General features: G+C 47.2%; 1 protein-coding gene across 1 annotated transcript in view; it reads left to right on the forward strand.

Moving 5' to 3' along the window:
* Positions 1-17680, forward strand: part of CACNA1I (calcium voltage-gated channel subunit alpha1 I) — a 239552-nt gene that overhangs the window by 15489 nt on the left and 206383 nt on the right. The window lies entirely within an intron of this gene.

A 17680-nucleotide genomic window follows, 5' to 3' on the forward strand; every position in this document is an offset into this window, starting at 1 on the left:
ACATTGTAAAATATTAACCTCCCTGTTTAAATAGGCAGCTCATAACAAACAGCAGCTGTTCAGTTTCATGGCTTGGAGGAGGCAGGGGAGTTCAATATTTCGGGGTGGGAAATAGTTTTCTTTTTTTAAAATCCAATACTGAGAGACTCTCAAGTCCCTGCAAACTCTGAGATCCAAAATTTCTCTCCTCCTTCCTGCCTCTTGTGTGTGAATACCCTACAACCTCATACTGCACTCTTCACTAATACTCCACTGTCCGTGATATTCTCTCTCTCTCACACGCACGCACGCACACTCACACGTGCGCATCTTCCCGCACTTCCCTGCACCCCACACCCTGCTTCGTAGGAAATAATTTAATACTCGAGTGCTGTGGCAAGGTCTCAGATGAATACAACTATCGTTTACCAGTCTGTTAGGAAGCATTGTTATCAATAATTAAAGCCAAACCACGCTTGTTAAATAAATGAACAAAGTATATTGTGTTGTGTATTATCCTTTTTTCTAATTTGATTGTCTTTGTTCACTTATTTGCTAATTTGCAACATGAATTCACTCTCAGTAGGTCTCCTGGCCATCAGCAAGGTTTTACTTTGCTTGTGTGTGTATAATATGTACTAGCTGCAAGAACAACAGCAGTAAAATATTGCCTAAGGGAAGAAGCCATTGTCATACTGTGTGTTGCCCAAAGCCGAAGGCTGAATGCACTGTTTCAGAGTGAAGGATGCTCTTTTTACTTCAGGGTGATTTATTTTGCTTGCCATTGTCTTCAGAGCCAGTTGCTACTCATCTGATTAATGTAACAGGATATTTCCTCCCTCACCCCCCCCGAAGTGTGCCCTGTTTACCTGCTGTGGGGAAGGTTCCAGTGTCTTCTTTCCTGGCAGCAGGAGTGATCTTTCCAGGGAATAGGTGGGGCTCTTGAGCCGTCTCCGAAGATGGGCATACATTTAGCTGAGGCAGGGGCACAAACTGTACGGCTCACTCTATGCAATAGGAGCAGTCATTGTGGTCTTTCATTCCCCCGTCCCTTCTCATTTTGTTCCACACACTCTCTCTCGTCTCTGCTCCTGCCTCCAGTGTTATTCCAGCATTGCACAGGTCTTCTCTCTCCCCACCATGCACTGTTGATCTCCTGATATGTACTGTTTCCTTCTCGTGAGGGCAGTGGTGCGTAGCGACTAGTGGTCATAAGACCACATATTAACCAGTGGGATCTGTGGTGAAATCCCCCAGATTAATAAATCAATATATATTTAAAAAAAATGGCACAACACTGTCCCATTTTCATGATATTATAGGTGAGGCTGATAGCACTGCCTGTTATTAAGCTTGCCTGACACTGCCAATTATAAGACTGTTTTTTCAGTTGCTTATAACTGTGCCAAACTTTAACCATTTGGGCTGAAAGTTCCCGTGCTTGGTGTCTGTCTCAGACTTAATTTCTTGGGAAAATTTCAGCCAAAATGGTTCAGCCGTTTATTAGAACAAAGCGAGGGAAAAATACGTTTTTCCCATTTAAAAGTTATGGTGACCTTTTCTTTGAAAAGCTTTAGCACCCCCATGCTTTGGAGCAGAGATGTAAAATTTGGCAGGGACATGGCCTTTGAGGCAGGGACAGGCCTTTTGCCATCTCTGTGAAATTCTGCCCCAATTTGACCAAGTTATAAGCTGTTGAAATATCTCCATTTGCACATGCTCAGTTGAGTCTTCTTCAGATTTTAGCTGCTAAATTCCTGAAGTTTCTGTTTGCATGGAGTGCTCCAGTCTGTGGGGGCTGAGCTGAACTTTCCCTGCAATTGCATGTCTGGGCCAGGCCAGGGCTGGGCACCAGAACTGAGAGCAAGAAAGCCTTCTCTCCTGAACTCTCAGTAACTGCTTTAGTGGGCCCAGGCATCATGAAGGATGGGTAGTACACGGGAGTAGATTGGGAGGGAGGGACTGGGACTGGAGACTGGTCAGGGAGCAGAGAGAGAAACTGGAATTGAGAGTTGTGTGGGAGACTGAGACTGGCTGAGAAAGGAGACAGGGACTGGGAGATGGGGGAGACTGAGGCTGGCTAGGCAAGGGGACCTGGATCAGGGTAAGACTGGGACTGGCTGAGCAAGGAGCTCTGGGGCTGGGGGAGACTGGGACTCACCAGGAAAAGAGCCTGAGGACTGGCAAGAGTTGGACTGTTATATTCTTAGCAGAAGGGACCTGGTCTGAATGGGTCTTGGAGATTAAACTCCCCTCTGATCCATAGGTGTGGTCTCTTTGGAGGCCTATGCACATTGACAGAGGGCAACATGCAAGAAGCTTGCAGTGCAGCTGGCCAGGTCAACCCTATCTGTACCTTGTATTTCCTCTGTTAGTTGTATCCTGTTGTCTCTCATCTTATCCTTAGATTAAAAGTAGGTCTGTCGATTAATTGCAATGTTAAACAGTAGAATACCAATTGAAATTTATTAAATATTTTGGATGTTTTTCTACATTTCCAAATCTATTGATTTATATTACAACACAGAATATAAAGTGCACAGTGCTCACTTTATATTATTTTTGATTACAAATATTTGCACTGTAAAAATGATAAACAAAAGAAACAGTATTTTTCAATTCACCTCATATAAGCAGTGGTGAGCTGGAGCCGGTTCGCACCAGTTCGCTAGAACCGGTTGTTAAATTTAGAAGCCCTTTGAGAACCGGCTGTTCCGCGAGGGCTTCTAAATTGAACCGGCCAAAAGTGGCACTTTAGGCGCCGACTCCATGAGTGCTCCAGCCCTGGAGCACCCAAGGGGAAAATTTGGTGGGTGCAGAGCACCCAGCGGCAGCTCCCCGCCCCACCCCCGCCTCACCTCCACTCCACCTCCGCCTCCTCCCCTGAACGCACCGCCCACCTCTGCTTCTCCACCCCCCCAGGCTTCCCACGAATAAGCTGTTAGCGCGGGAAGCCGGGGCAGGCTGAGAAGTAGGTGGCGGCTTCGCACTCAGGCCCAGGGAGGCGGAGGTGAGCTGGGGTGGCGGGGGGGGCGCGAGGAGGGCCGCCTGTGCCACAGCAGGTAACCCAAGGGAGCGGGGCGGGGGTGCAGGGGAATCGCTCCCCGCCCCAGCTCATCTCCGCCACCCTCGGCCTGAGTGCGAAGCCGCTGCCTGCTTTTCAGCCCTCCCAGGCTTCCTGCCGAACAGCTGATTCGCAGGAAGGGGGGGGCGATGAGAAGCAGGGCGGGACGGCGCGTTCAGGGGCAGAGCGGAGGTGAGGTGAGCTGGGGCTGGGGGCGGGGCGGGGAGCTGCCAGTGGGTGCTCTGCATCCACCAAATTTTCCCCATGGGTGCTCCAGCCCCGGAGCACCCACGGAGTCGGCACCTAAGGTACCACTTTTGATGTGATCGGTGGGGGGAGTGGCCGCTCCCCCTGCTCCCCTCCTAGCTACGTTACCCTGCCCCTAGGAGCCAGAGGGATCTGCCGGATGCTTCCTGGGAGCTGCCCCAGGTAAGCACTGCTGGGACTCCCCTCCTCGCCCCCCAGCAGGTCCCTCTGGCTCTTAGGGGTGGGGTGGGCACCCACTATGGTGGCCCAAGAGACCCTTCTGCCCGGTTCTGGGGGCAGTCGGGGACAGGGGAGGGGGGTGGATGGGGCAGGGGTCCTGGGGGGGACATCAAGGAACACGGGGGGTTGGATGGGGCAGGAGTTCCGGGGGGCGGGGGTGGGCAACGACCCCCTCATGGGGTAAGGAGGGAACGTGTTAAGATTTTGGCAGCTCATCACTGCATACAAGTACTGTAGTGCAATCTCTTTATTGTGAAAGTGTAACTTACAAATGTAGATTTTTTTGTTTTGGTACATAACTGCACTCAAAAATAAAACAATGTAAAACTTTAGAGCTTACAAGTCCACTCAGTTCTACTTCTCGTTCAGCCAATTGCTAAGACAAACAAGTTTGTTTACATTTATGGGACATAATGCTGCCTGCTTCTTATTTACAATGTCACCTGAAAGTGAGAACAGGCGTTCGCATGGCACTTTTGTAGCTGGCGTTGCAAGATATTTTTGTGCCAGATGTGCTAAACATTCATATGCCCCTTCATGCTTTGGCCACCATTCCAGAGGACATGCTTCTATGCTCATGGCGCTCATTTAAAAAAAAAAAATGTGTTAAGTAAATCTGTGACTGAACTTCTTGGGGGAGAATTGTATGTCTCCTGCTCTGTTTTACCTGCATTCTTCCTTATATTTCATGTTATAGCAGTCTCGGATGATGACCCAGCACATGTTTGTTTTAAGAACACTTTCACAGCAGATTTGACAAAACACAAAAAAGGTACCAATGTGAGATTTCTAAAAATAGCTACAGCACTCGACCCAAGGTTTAAGAAGCTGAAGTGCCTTCCCAAATCTGAGAGGGAGGAGGTGTGGAGCATATTTTCAGAAGTCTTAACAGAGCAACACTCTGATGCAGAAACTACAGAACCCGAACCACCAAAAAAGGTTCTGCTGGTGGTATCTGACTCAGATGATGAAATTGAACATGTGTCGGTCCACTCTGCTTTGGATAGTTATCGAGCGGAACCCGTCATCAGCATGGACACATGTTCTCTGGAACGGTGGTTGAAGCATGAAGGGACATAAGAATCTTTAGCCCATCTGGCACATAAACATCTTGCGACGCCGGCTACAATAGTGCCACATGAATGCCTCTCTTTCAGGTGACATTATAAACAAGAAGCAGGCAGCATTATCTTCTGCACATGTAAAAAACTTGGTTGTCTGAGTGATTGGCTGAAGTAGGACTGAGTGGACTTGTAGGCTCTAAAGTTTTACATTGTTTTATTTTTTGAGTGCAGTTATTTTTTGGTACATAATTCTGTATTTGTAAGTTCAACTTTCATGATAAAGAGATTGCATTACAGTACATAAGTGAATAGAAAAATATTTCTTTTTTTCAGTTGAAATATTTGTAATAAACATAAATGTAAAGTGAGCACTGTACACTTTGTATTCTATGTTGTAATTGAAATCAATATATTTCAAAATGTAGAAAAAAATCCAAAAAATATTTAAATAAATTGTATTCTATTATTGTTTAACAGCACAATTAATCGCGCAATTAATCATGCAATTAATCGAGATTAATTTTTTAAATAGCGAGATTAATCACATTTAATTTTTTTAATTGCTTGACAGCCCTAATTAAAAGCTCTTTTGTGGCAGTGGTCTTGTCAGTTTATATATATATATAAACCACACAGACAGAGGCTAGCACACTGGGGCCAGGATCCACACACCAACAACAACAATAATTAATAAATGGCACCTATAAAAGTACTTCCTTCAGCAGGGGCTCATGAGCCAGGACTTTTCACAGGTACAAAATTAATGGTAACCCTTTGCAAAGTCTCTATGAGGTGCTGTTTATTTATTAACATGCATTTCCAACGTACTGTGATGGGTCGCCCATCCTTTAAATATTCAATCCCTTTCTAACTTCTGAAATCTATTTCACACTTTGCAGCATGCCTCTAATAATGCATTTTCTGGATCGCACAGCAGATGTCTGGAGAAATTGCATATTTTCTTCCATATGGATGATCATTTTACCAAAAAATAAAATAGGGTTCAGCACACTGTTCAATTTTCTGAGGTATCACCCCTGGGATTCCCCACCTGGGGCTGAGACATGACTGTGGGGATTGCTATGCCAGTAGGCCACGGCAAGCAAATAGCCCCTGCCCTACCTTTCTGAGTGCAGAGGGGCCCTGCCTGCAGTAGAACGTGTGCGGTTCTGCTGTGTAGGGAAGGGACAGGATGTGGGAAACCCACCCTGAAGAACTGTGCTCCCTGCATCCCAGCTCCATGGGATTTTTTTTCTGCTCTGCAGTAGAGATATGGAGGCCTAGCCAGTGGGTTTACATGCCCTACTGACCAGTCCCCTCCGAGAGGGATGTGGCAGCTCATAGCTACTCCCTCTCCAACGCTAGCTTAGAGTGGCGCTGCTGCTGCTGCACAGGTAGGAGTGGGGGAAGGATTCCTTTCTCCCCAGCCTTTAAGAACTGTGAGTGCATAGCCCGACTGCTGGAGCTGGGAACTGGGCCGTGGATCTGGAGGTCGGTGTCTTCCAATGGAGTGCACGACTGGCTTCCAAATAGGTTAGTGCTCCAGTCCTCTTCTCACCCTCTTTGACTCCCCAGGCCTTCAGTACACCAGGGGGAGCCATGGGCATGATGCAAAGAGAAAGGGAGTGGAGTTCTCCTTCCCTATAGCAGCTGTTATTTCATGTGTCTCCATGCTGCCTCCTCTTACTCTGTTTCTTTCCAGAAAATGAAACGGTCTTAGTCTTCAGTCCTATCTCTTACGGAGGCTTTGTGCTTCCTGACACCTTGGTGATTCCAATCATTTCCATTGCCTTTTGCTGGGTTCTTTCTCTCTTGGCTTTGCCTCTGTCTAATATAATGAGGTGGCTGAAATGGACCCATTCAGAGCAAGCAACTTCCATCCATTTTGTTTGTGATATCGGGGGAACGGAAGCAGCACACAGAGCGGGTGAGAACTTGGTCTCCATGCAGATATCTCCCCTTTGCTGTAACAAATGCGGTGGAGAGAAATACCAGATATTTCAGAAACTGTAATTACAGAAGGTGATCGTCACAGTTTCCCTGCGTGGTGTTGGTTGGGAATCTTCCCAGCCCCAAATTCATGAGATGGTCCATGATTGTTTTTCCCCATGGGTCATAGAATATCCGGGTTGGAAAGGCCCTCAGGAGGTCATCTAACCCCCTGCTCAAAACAGGACCAATCCCCAATTTTTGCTCTAGATCCCTAAGCGGCCCTCTCAAGGTTTGAACTCACAACCCTGGGTTTAGCAGGCCAGTGCTCAAACCACTGAGCTATCCCTCCCCCCAGGGGGTAGGGCCAAGAGTCTCTAAGTCAAAGGGCAGGTCACTGGCCCTGGATTTATTTCAGGCCTCATGGCATCGAGTGTGCGTGTCTTGCTGTGTCAGTATGTGATTGTGCTGTGCAAGAGGTGGTACGCGCTGCCATTCAGACAGTTCTATTGGCAGCATTTCCTAGGGGGCAAAAGGATGGAGCCCTGTGCCAGGCTTGTCCTTCGTAGCGTGGTGAGAGAAGCAGATGGTGCCAAGGTATCTCACTATTTTACAGAATTAGCCAGGAGTAAAAGGGAGCGTGGGATGAGATATCTGACGCAACATGGAGCCAGTGAAATGGGCAGTTGATTGGTTTATGGTTGTCCCCAGGGACATGTGTGGTCCCACCCCCTTGCTTACCGTAAAGGGCAGACAGGGGTGTGTGTATGTGTGATAGCCATCAATTGCAACTTCCCCTGGCTACTCAATCCATTTGAGTGCCTCTCGAGGGGGACTAACAGATTAATGTCACACATTAGAAATTTCTTTAGGGCTCCACCATTTCTCACTGTGGTTACAGACATTGGTAAATCAGACCTCCAGTGATGTGATTACTATTGGTTGGTGTATTGAAAGCCCTTCACAAGTATCAGGGCACTTTATAGGAAGATGGAGAACAAGAATAAAATGCGCAATTAAAAATGACTGAAAAAAGTCTTAGGCCAAATTCATGCTAGGTGTAACTAGTTGACTTCCAATGCATCCGATGAAGTGAGCTGTAGCTCACGAAAGCTTATGCTCAAATAAATTGGTTAGTCTCTAAGGTGCCACAAGTACTCCTTTTCTAGTTGACTTCAGTGGAGTTACACCAGGGATTAATTTGGCCCCTTAAACGAATTACTTTGAAATAGTGGGTCTTTCTACCAAATAGTAGCTAAATGTATTTATTTTATGTGTAGGCTTTTCTATTGCTCTCATCACTGTATTATTGTACTGGAGAGTCTAAGAGCACGTGGGCCTCAAAGGCATCCGAATCAGATCATCATGTCGAGATCACAAGTCCCACGTGGGGGTACACCCCCAGCATAAATCGAACTGAGATTAGAATGGACAAGTATAATGGAGCTGGACATCACTATAGACAGCTCAATGAAAACCTCTGCTCAGTGTGCAACGGTGGTCAAAAAAGTAGGCAAAATGTCCATAAAGAATGGGATGGAGAATAATACAGCAAATATTATGCTGTTATTTAAATCAATGGTCTGCTCTTAGTTCTGGTCCTCCGCATCTCAGAAAAGGTACACCAGGAATAGAGGGAGCTCAGATACGGGTGACGAAAATGAACAGAGATTGGGGATAATTTATATGTGAGATTGAAAAAATGGGGACTGTTTAGTTTAGAGAAGAATTAATAAGAGGGGACATGACAGAAATATAGAAAATAATGGATGGTAGAGAGAAGATTGCTGCAATTTACCTTCTCTCTTAATAAAAGAATAAGGGACATTCAATCCATGTGAAAGGCAACACATTTAAAACAGACAAAACTGAAACACTTACTTAACATGCAGTTAATTTGGAATTCACTGCCACCAAGATATCTTTGAGGCCAAGAATTTAGATACAAAACAGGATGAGATGGTTATATGGCTAATGGAAACACCTACAATTATATTAGACAGGAAAAAACTCAACAACCCTCGTGTATAAACACTCCTGCTCCAGGACATAAGCCAACCACTAATTGATGAGGGTAGGCGAAAACTTGCCCTGTAGGCATGTTAAACTGTAATTGTCCACAAGGGGGTTCACTGCACCTTCCCTTTGAAGTCTATAGCATTAGTTGCTGTCAGAGACTTTCCTTGGATTAGTGGAACACTGGTTTCACCTGGTATGGAAATTCCTGTGTCGAGTGAAGAACTTTAAATACAACTAGTAATTTGAACCAGGTGCTAAAGCTAATGGGTAATCAGTGCAAGAAGTCTAAAAATGAGGGTGTCACATGATCATTACAAGAATGGAGGAAATTTAAACATGCTGCTGCATTTTGCATCAGCTACGCACAAATGGCAGGATGATAAAAGACTCGAGTAGCCTGATTGAGAGAGGTGGTTGGGCATCCACCACTACCACTGAAGTCAGTGGGAGTTTAGCAGGTGACCAGGCCTCAATAGTGCTGTAATCAAAGGTGAAATTGCAAAGCCAGGGACTAAGTGTTGTAGCCACTGAAATGGTTACGTTGTCATGACTCTGAGGTATTACCAAACTCATAGTGACTTGACTTAGTTAGACAGCCACCAAGGGACGAGAGAGGCAAGTCAGTGTAAAAGTAACATCCACATTGGTGAAGGCAGGTGCTGGAGACCTTGGCCAATTTGGCTAAGAACTGACTTCCTAGTTTAATGATTGGAGTGCTCCATTTTCACAGATGCAGCAGGTGGTGGGAAGAACACGCAACAGGGATTATTTTGCTATCCAGGATTGTCCGACTGGCAATCAGTGGTGGGTTGAACTTCAAAAGATTGGGAGGTTCAGTTTAGGTAAGTGCTCAAAAGCTTGAGCCAGCTCCTCAGCTGATGTCAATCCACATAGGTCCATTGACTTCAACAGACCTATGCTGATTAACCCCAGCTGAGGGCCTGGTTCTTTGTGTTGTCAAACCTCTTGGGTCTGTCAAAATGAGCTATAAATCTCACAAGAGAAAACAAATATTTTCTTGCAAGATTTCTGGTACCTCTTGATTTCAGTCAGGCCAGAAATACCATGAGAACAGCCTTTTATCATGGTGTTTTGACACTTCTGCTTTGGAATCAGGCATTTAAAGAATGTCCTCCAATTTGGGTTTAAGTTTTGGTTTGGCTCAATTTGTACAGTATCCAAATCGATTTTCCAATCCCCAATGGATATGTATCCTCCTTTTCCTCCCCCCTAGTATTATGTACCTGAAGGGGGAGCAGCTGGTGAGTCATGCCTTTTCTCTGCATTCAATATGCCCGTACTCATTGAGATGGGTGAGGTCCCAGAGCACTAGAGATGAGTAAACATAGCATCTGTCTTTAAAAAAGTGGACCGGGGAATTATAGACCAGTCAGCCTAACTTCGATACATGGAAAGATACTGGAACAAATTATTAAACAATCAGTTTATAAGCACCTGGGGAAAATAGGGTTAATGAGGAATAGCCAGCATGGATTTGTCAAGAACAAATCATGCCAAACTAGCCTAATGTCCTTCTTTGCCAGGGTTACTGACCAAGTGGATGGGGTGAAGCGGTAGATATGATATATCTTGATTTCAGTAAGGCTTTTGGCACAGTCCCACTTAACATTTTCATCAGCAAACTAGGGAAACGTGGTCTAGATGAAATTACTATGAGTGGGTGCATAACTGGTTGAAAGACTGTACCCAGAGGAGTTACCAATGGTTCACTCTCAAATTGGGAAGGCATATCTAGTGAGGTCCCACAGGGGTCAGTCCTGGGTCCAGTACTAGTCAATATTTTCATTAATGACTTGGCTATTGGAATGGAGAGTACACTTATAAAATTTGCAAGCTGGGAGGGGGTTGCAAGCACTTTGGAGGACAGGATTCAAATTCAACATGCCCTTGACAGATCGGAGAATTGGTCTGAATTCAACATGACATAGAAAAAAGACAAGTACAAAGTACTTCACTTAGGAAGTAAAAATCAAATGTACAATTGCAAAATGAGGAGTAACTGGCTAGGCAGTAGTACTGTTAAAAAGGATCTGGGGGTTATAGTGTTTCACAAATTAAATGAGTCAACAATTTCATGCAGTTGTGGAAAAAAGCTAATATGCTGGGGTGTCCACCCCACACCAGCCCTAAGTGAGTTAATGTGTGCCAGGGGGGCTCAATTCATCTGAGATGCTGCACCTGGAGGGGAACGAGGGATTGATAGTTCCTAATGGCAGATGAAACCCAGTTTGGGAAGGAGCTGGGATAGCATTATAAGGCCAGGAGGTAAGAGCAGAAAAGGGCTTCAGGGAGGAGGTTTGCAGTCACTCCCTAGAGGGAAAGGGAGTTGGCTAGCGATAAGGAGGAGATTCAGCAGGAGAGTAAACCCCAGGGTCCTGCCCTGGATTAGAGAGTCTTAGAAGAGGCTTAGAAAGTTGAAGAAGCCAGGGGGAGCACAGTCTCCAATGGTAAACCAGAGACAGGCAAGAAGATAGAGAAGTGGGGTAGGAAGGAGTTCCGGGAAACAGCAACAGTCTGAGACTGACTGGAGTCCCAGGGTCCCTGGGCTGGAACCAGGAGTCGCAGGTGGGCCTGCATTCCCCCACTGGCAAAGTGGCACAGAACCAGGATTTGGAATGGAAGACTGCCTGAGACCGCACACAGACAGCTTTGTTACCCTGGAAGTGGGGTGCACTGCCTAGTTACCTAGCCAGGGGGTTGAGTCATGAAGAGGGAACACCCTGGGTCATCATAGAATCATAGAATATCAGGGTTGGAAGGGACCTCAGGAGGTCATCTAGTCCAACCCCCTGCACAAAGCAGGACCAATCCCCAACTAAACCATCCCAGCCAGGGCTTTGTCAAGCCTGACCTTAAAAACTTCTAAGGAAGGAGATTCTACCACCTCCCTAGGTAGTGCATTCCAGTGTTTCACCACCCTTGTAGTGAAAAAGTTTTTCCTAATATCCAACCTAAACCTCCCCCACTGCAACTTGAGACCATTACTCCTTGTCCTGTCCTTTTCTACCACTGAGAATAGTCTAGAACCATCCTCTCTGGAACCACCTCTCAGGTAGTTGAAAGCAGCTATCAAATTCCCCCTCATTCTTCTCTTCTGCAGACTAAACAATCCCAGTTCCCTCAGCCTCTCCTCATAAGTCATGTGTTCCAGACCCCTAATCATTTTTGTTGCCCTTCGCTGGACTCTCTCCAATTTATCCACATCCTTCTTGTAGTGTGGGGCCCAAAACTGGACACAGTACTCCAGATGAGGCCTCACCAATGTCGAATAGAGGGGGACGATCACGTCCCTTGATCTGCTCGCTATGCCCCTACTTATACATCCCAAAATGCCATTGGTCTTCTTGGCAACAAGGGCACACTGCTGACTCATATCCAGCTTCTCGTCCACTGTCACCCCTAGGTCCTTTTCCGCAGAACTGCTGCCTAGCCATTCGGTCCCTAGTCTGTAGCCGTGCATTGGGTTCTTCTGTCCTAAGTGCAGGACCCTGCACTTATCCTTATTGAACCTCATCAGATTCCTTTTGGCCCAAATCCTCCAATTTGTCTAGGTCCCTCTGCATCCTATCCCTGCCCTCCAGCGTATCTACCACTCCTCCCAGTTTAGTATCATCCGCAAATTTACTGAGAGTGCAATCCACACCATCCTCCAGATCATTTATGAAGATATTGAACAAAACCGGCCCCAGGACCGACCCCTGGGGCACTCCACTTGACACCGGCTGCCAACTAGACATGGAGCTGTTGATCACTACCCGTTGAGCCCAACAATCTAGCCAACTTTCTACCCACCTTATAGTGCATTCATCCAGCCCATACTTCTTTAACTTGCTGACAAGAATACTGTGGGAGACCGTGTCAAAAGCTTTGCTAAAGTCAAGAAACAATACATCCACTGCTTTCCCTTCATCCACAGAACCAGTAATCTCATCATAGAAGGCGATTAGATTAGTCAGGCATGACCTTCCCGTGGTGAATCCATGCTGACTGTTCCTGATCACTTTCCTCTCATGTAAGTGCTTCAGAATTGATTCCTTGAGGACCTGCACCATGATTTTTCCAAGGACTGAGGTGAGGCTGACAGGCCTGTAGTTCCCAGGATCCTCCTTCTTCCCTTTTTTAAAGATTGGCACTACATTAGCCTTTTTCCAGTCATCCGGGAGTTCCCCCGTTCGCCACGAGTTTTCAAAGATAATGGCCAATGGCTCTGCAATCACAGCCGCAATTCCTTTAGCACTCTCGGATGCAACTCGCCCGGCCCCATGGACTTGTGCACGTCCAGCTTTTCTAAATAGTCCTTAACCACCTCTTTCTCCACAGAGGGCTGGCCATCTATTCCCCATGTTGTGATGCCCAGCGCAGCAGTCTGGGAGCTGACCTTGTTAGTGAAGACAGAGGCAAAAAAAGCATTGAGTAAATTAGCTTTTTCCACATCCTCTGTCACTAGGTTGCCTCCCTCATTCAGTAAGGGGCCCACACTTTCCTTGGCTTTCTTCTTGTTGCCAACATACCTGAAGAAACCCTTCTTGTTACTCTTGACATCTCTCGCTAGCTGCAGCTCCAGGTGCGATTTGGCCCTCCTGATTTCATTCCTACATGCCCGAGCAATATTTTTATACTCTTCCCTGGTCATATGTCCAACCTTCCACTTCTTGTAAGCTTCTTTTTTATGTTTAAGATCTGCTAGGATTTCACCGTTAAGCCAAGCTGGTCGCCTGCCATATTTACTATTCTTTCGATACATCGGGATGGTTTGTCCCTGTAACCTCAACAGGGATTCCTTGAAATACAGCCAGCTCTCCTGGACTCCTTTCCCCTTCATGTTAGTCCCCCAGGGGATCCTACCCATCCGTTCCCTGAGGGAGTTGAAGTCTGCTTTCCTGAAGTCCAGGGTCCGTATCCTGCTGCTTACCTTTCTTCCCTGTGTCAGGATCCTGAACTCAACCAACTCATGGTCACTGCCTCCCAGATTCCCATCCACTTTTGCTTCCCCCACTAATTCTTCCCGGTTTGTGAGCAGCAGGTCAAGAAAAGCTCCCCCCCTAGTTGGCTCCTCTAGCACTTGCACCAGGATATTGTCCCCTACGCTTTCCAAAAACTTCCTGGATTGTCTATGCACCGTTGTACTGCTCTCCCAGCAGATATCAGGAAAATTAAAGTCACCCATGAGAACCAGGGCGTGCGATCTAGTAGCTTCTGCGAGCTGCCGGAAGAAAGCCTCATCATGAAGGGTCATGAAGAAGGAGAGGGGCCACGGCACAAGCAACCAACAGAAGGAGGCACCAGGTGTGGGGAGAGTTAATTCCCAGACCTAGCCTCAAGGAGGCACCCCTATGGTGAGTGCTTTACCAGGTTCATTAACACGAGTGTCGTATGTAAGACACAGGAGGTAATTGTCCCGCTTTAGTCAGCACTGGTGAAGCCTCAGTGGAGTACTGTGTCCAGTTCTGGGCGCCACACTTCAGGAAAGATATGGACAAATTGGAGAGAGTCCAGAGGAGAGCAACAAAAGTGATAAAAGGTTTAGAAAACCTGACCTAAGAGGAAGGGTTAAAAAAACTAGGCATGTTTAGTCTTGAGAAAAGACAACTTGAGGAGGGACCTGATGTCTTCAAATATGTCAAGGGCTGTTATAAAGAGGACAGGGGCTCAAATGTTCTCCAAGTTCACTGCAAATAGCACAAGATGGAATGGGCTTAATCTGCAGCAAGGGTGATTTAGGTTAGAAAGGTTTCCCTAATATCTAACTGTTAGGATAGTTAAGCTCTGCAACAGGCTTCCAAGGGAGGTTGTGGAATCCCTGTCACTGAAGGTTTTTAAAAACAGGCTGGATAAACACCTGCCAGGGATGGTCTGGGTTTCCTTGGTCCTGCCTCAGTGCAGGGAGGCTGGCCTTAGTGACTTCTCAAGGAACCTTTCAGCCCTAAGACTCTGAGTCTATCAGGAAGAGGGTATAAAGCAGAGTAGCTCATCTTCCTTCTCCTTTGGTAGTGAATAGGCATATTAATTCCACTAGCACTTTGTGCTTAGCTAGAGGCTGCTGCTTGCACTGGCAGGGCACTGTTGTGAGGAAGCTCACGCTGCTGGAGTCACTGGTGGGGTCAATGCTGCATGGAAGCTCCCAGCTCAGATACATCTCTCTCCACTGGAGGGAGAATCGCAGCATGTTAGACAGGACTGCCAGAGATGGTGGTAGGTAGAGCGGGATATGGAGAGGGCTGAGGAGCAGGAACTGAGTCCATGTAATAAGAAGAGACAGCATATTAGCACTGCTCTGAGTTGGTGTGTCTTTAAAACCTGATGCCTTGCCAGAGTGTGTGTCTGGCAGTGAGCTCCCTTGTCACTTCTGTAATCCCATTCAGGCAAAGAAGAATGGAGAGGAGATTAAAAACAAAGCAGAATGAACCCACTCCATTCCCTGCTGTGGCTTGCCTCCGATGGCACATGCCCCCATGCAGTCTGGGTGTCTGCATGGCTCACTCCCCAGTACTCCACGGGTTGGGTAGCAAGGGTACCTTCACCTAACGCGTGTGTGCCCTTCCTCGAGGTGCTGTTGTAGGAGGGTTTCTCTATCCACCACAGCTTCGGCTTAGATAAAAATGGGCGGAAAGAGGGAGAAGGAACATAACTTTGTGAAGATAGGGGCTGATTCTGCTCCTGTTGAAATTAAAGGCATAACTCCCACAGGCTTCAATGGAAGCAAAGCGAATGGTAGGTCTGGCCTTCTTTAACATCTTTGTCAATGATCTAGAAAAGGGAAGATAACAGGATAGTAATGGAAAATTTCCAAAGCTACTGAACTGTGAGATGTTGGGCGGGCAAAGGGACTAGAGAGATTAGAAATGAGGGAGAGAAATAAAATGAGATCTTAAACTTGCCTCTCATGGTGCTCACTTCTCTGGCTTTCTCAGTGTCCTTCCCATCATCTGTCACCATGACTGGCACTCTGATCTCCCTCTCCTTGGACATCTTTGCTGGCTTCTGACTCAGCTCCTAATTCCCTTAAAAAACTGGTCTCTTTGTTTTCTAACCTCCCTGGACTCACTCCACCAGACCTCTTTGACCTCATGGCCACTTTCTCCTAAGGCCTGCTCATGCCACTGCTCCAGTCTTGGCTCAGTCTCACTCCCCCACCTTTCCACCATTTCTCTGTGGACGTAGCTTTCCGTGTGACTAAGGAGTTCCTGCATGCCCAGAATGAATCACCACCGAGCACTACACCACAGCAACTCCATCAGCGTTGCCATAGTGTGCCCATCTAGCCATTGCTCACTCCCTAGCTACAATCTCCTCTCTCCCTTTCCAATCCCCTCCCGCAACCCCTTCCCAGTAAGGAAAGTAGATGAGGAGAGAGAGGAGATGCACTACGAGACAGATGGGAGAGTAATAAGAAATGAGGGCGAGAACAGAGGAGGAAGATTGAGATAAAGGGGGGTGGGTTAAATTCTCCCACTGCTTGCAGCAGAGCAATCCCCTTAAAGTCAGGAGTCCTCCAGGGTCATGTAATGCAACCCTAATTCTCTGAAGAGGATGAGCTGAGTCTCCACTTGTTCCAAGTGAGGTCTTGCTTCACTTATTTGGTTATGAGAAAGCAACCTAGGGGCATCCACGGGCCCAGTCCCACTTCCATTACAGGCAGTGGAAAGACTCCCATTGATTTGAACAGGAGTTGACTTGGAATAACTTCCCCTTTCTTCCCTAAGAGGTGAGAGAGCATTTAAATTAGCCAATAGCCTTTCACCTAGGGAGCCTGGGGTTCAAATCCTGCCTGATACTATCACCCAAATGACCCATTGCAGGCAGAGACTCTCCTCCCATTCATAGCTTTTATCAATGCCCATCACTCCTGCTCTGTAGCAACTGCTGCTCTCCTAGTCCTGGGCTCCTCTGCCAGCCCTGCCAGTGCCCCTCACTCCTCTGTGCCCCTCCAAGCCATATTTAATTGCAGCAATGAATTAACAAGTGTGAGCAATGAGACATATTAATCCAGACATCAGGCCTTATTTTCTTTAAAAAAAAAAAAAAAAAAAAAAGAGGGGACTTCATAGAGGAAAGCGTGGATATAGAGAAAGGGGAGGAAGAGATTCAATTAAGAAGAGGCAGAACAAAAGGGAGAGAGGGACTGGAGAAAGAAAAGATGGGAGGCAGAGAATGGAGATTAAATAGAGGAAGGGGAAGAAATTCAATCTTGGGGATTGTTCCCACTTCTTCCAGGGCAGTATTTCTCCATTGGGGAGAGAGAGGGGTAGGGGATGGGGGGGAGGGAAACGGGAAATAAGAGAGAGAAAGGAAATAGCATGAGAGAAGGTGGGTACATTGGAAATCAAAGAGGGGGAAAGGGGCAGTGGAGAGACTTGTCCAGGTGGATTCCCACCCAGTGCAGTATAACGGAGTGTTAGATTTTGCTGTCAGCAAAACCCCAGTGTGCATCACCAGCTGTCAACAGCCTTGCAGAGCACTAAGTGGTGCTAATAAGTGCTGTTATGCTGGCAAAGGGGCTGTAGGTGTAAACTTCTGCTGTCGCCGATGGGTGCTCGACTCCCTTCTGCCCCCGGCCCCACCCTGACTTCATCCCTGCCCTGCCCCCATTCCAACCCCTTCCCCAAAGTGCCTGCCCCAACTCCGCCCCCTCCCTGCCCCTATTCTAACCCCTTCCCCAAATCCCTGGCCCAGCCCTGCCTCTTCCCCACCTCGTCCCCTGAGGGCGCCATATTCCCACTCCTCCCCCCCTGGAGTTTGTTTTGCCATGAAACAGCTGTTTTGCAGCGGCAAGCGCTGGGAGGAGAAGCGGGGATGCGGCGTGCTCAGGGGCGGAGGTGAAGTGGGGTGGGGAGGGGGAGCAGGGAGGGGAGCTTGACTGCACCAGAAATAATACCTTGTCATAAACGGCCAGTTCTCATTATATTTGCAGCCTTCATTTCCAAACCAAAAATGAGCATCTAGGTCCCTTTCCTGGTCTCAATTAAGCCAGGAATTAACCCTTTCCTGGAACTCTGCCAGGCGGCATCAGTGGGACCAGAATTTGGCCCCAGGACTTTTGTCTGAGCTGAACAAATTTTTCTCTGTGGGTGCTCCAGCCCCAGAGCACCCATGGAGTCGGCGCCTATGAAAGGGGCTG

The sequence above is a fragment of the Eretmochelys imbricata genome, chromosome 1, assembly GCF_965152235.1.
Source record: "Eretmochelys imbricata isolate rEreImb1 chromosome 1, rEreImb1.hap1, whole genome shotgun sequence".
Taxonomy (NCBI): domain Eukaryota; kingdom Metazoa; phylum Chordata; order Testudines; family Cheloniidae; genus Eretmochelys; species Eretmochelys imbricata.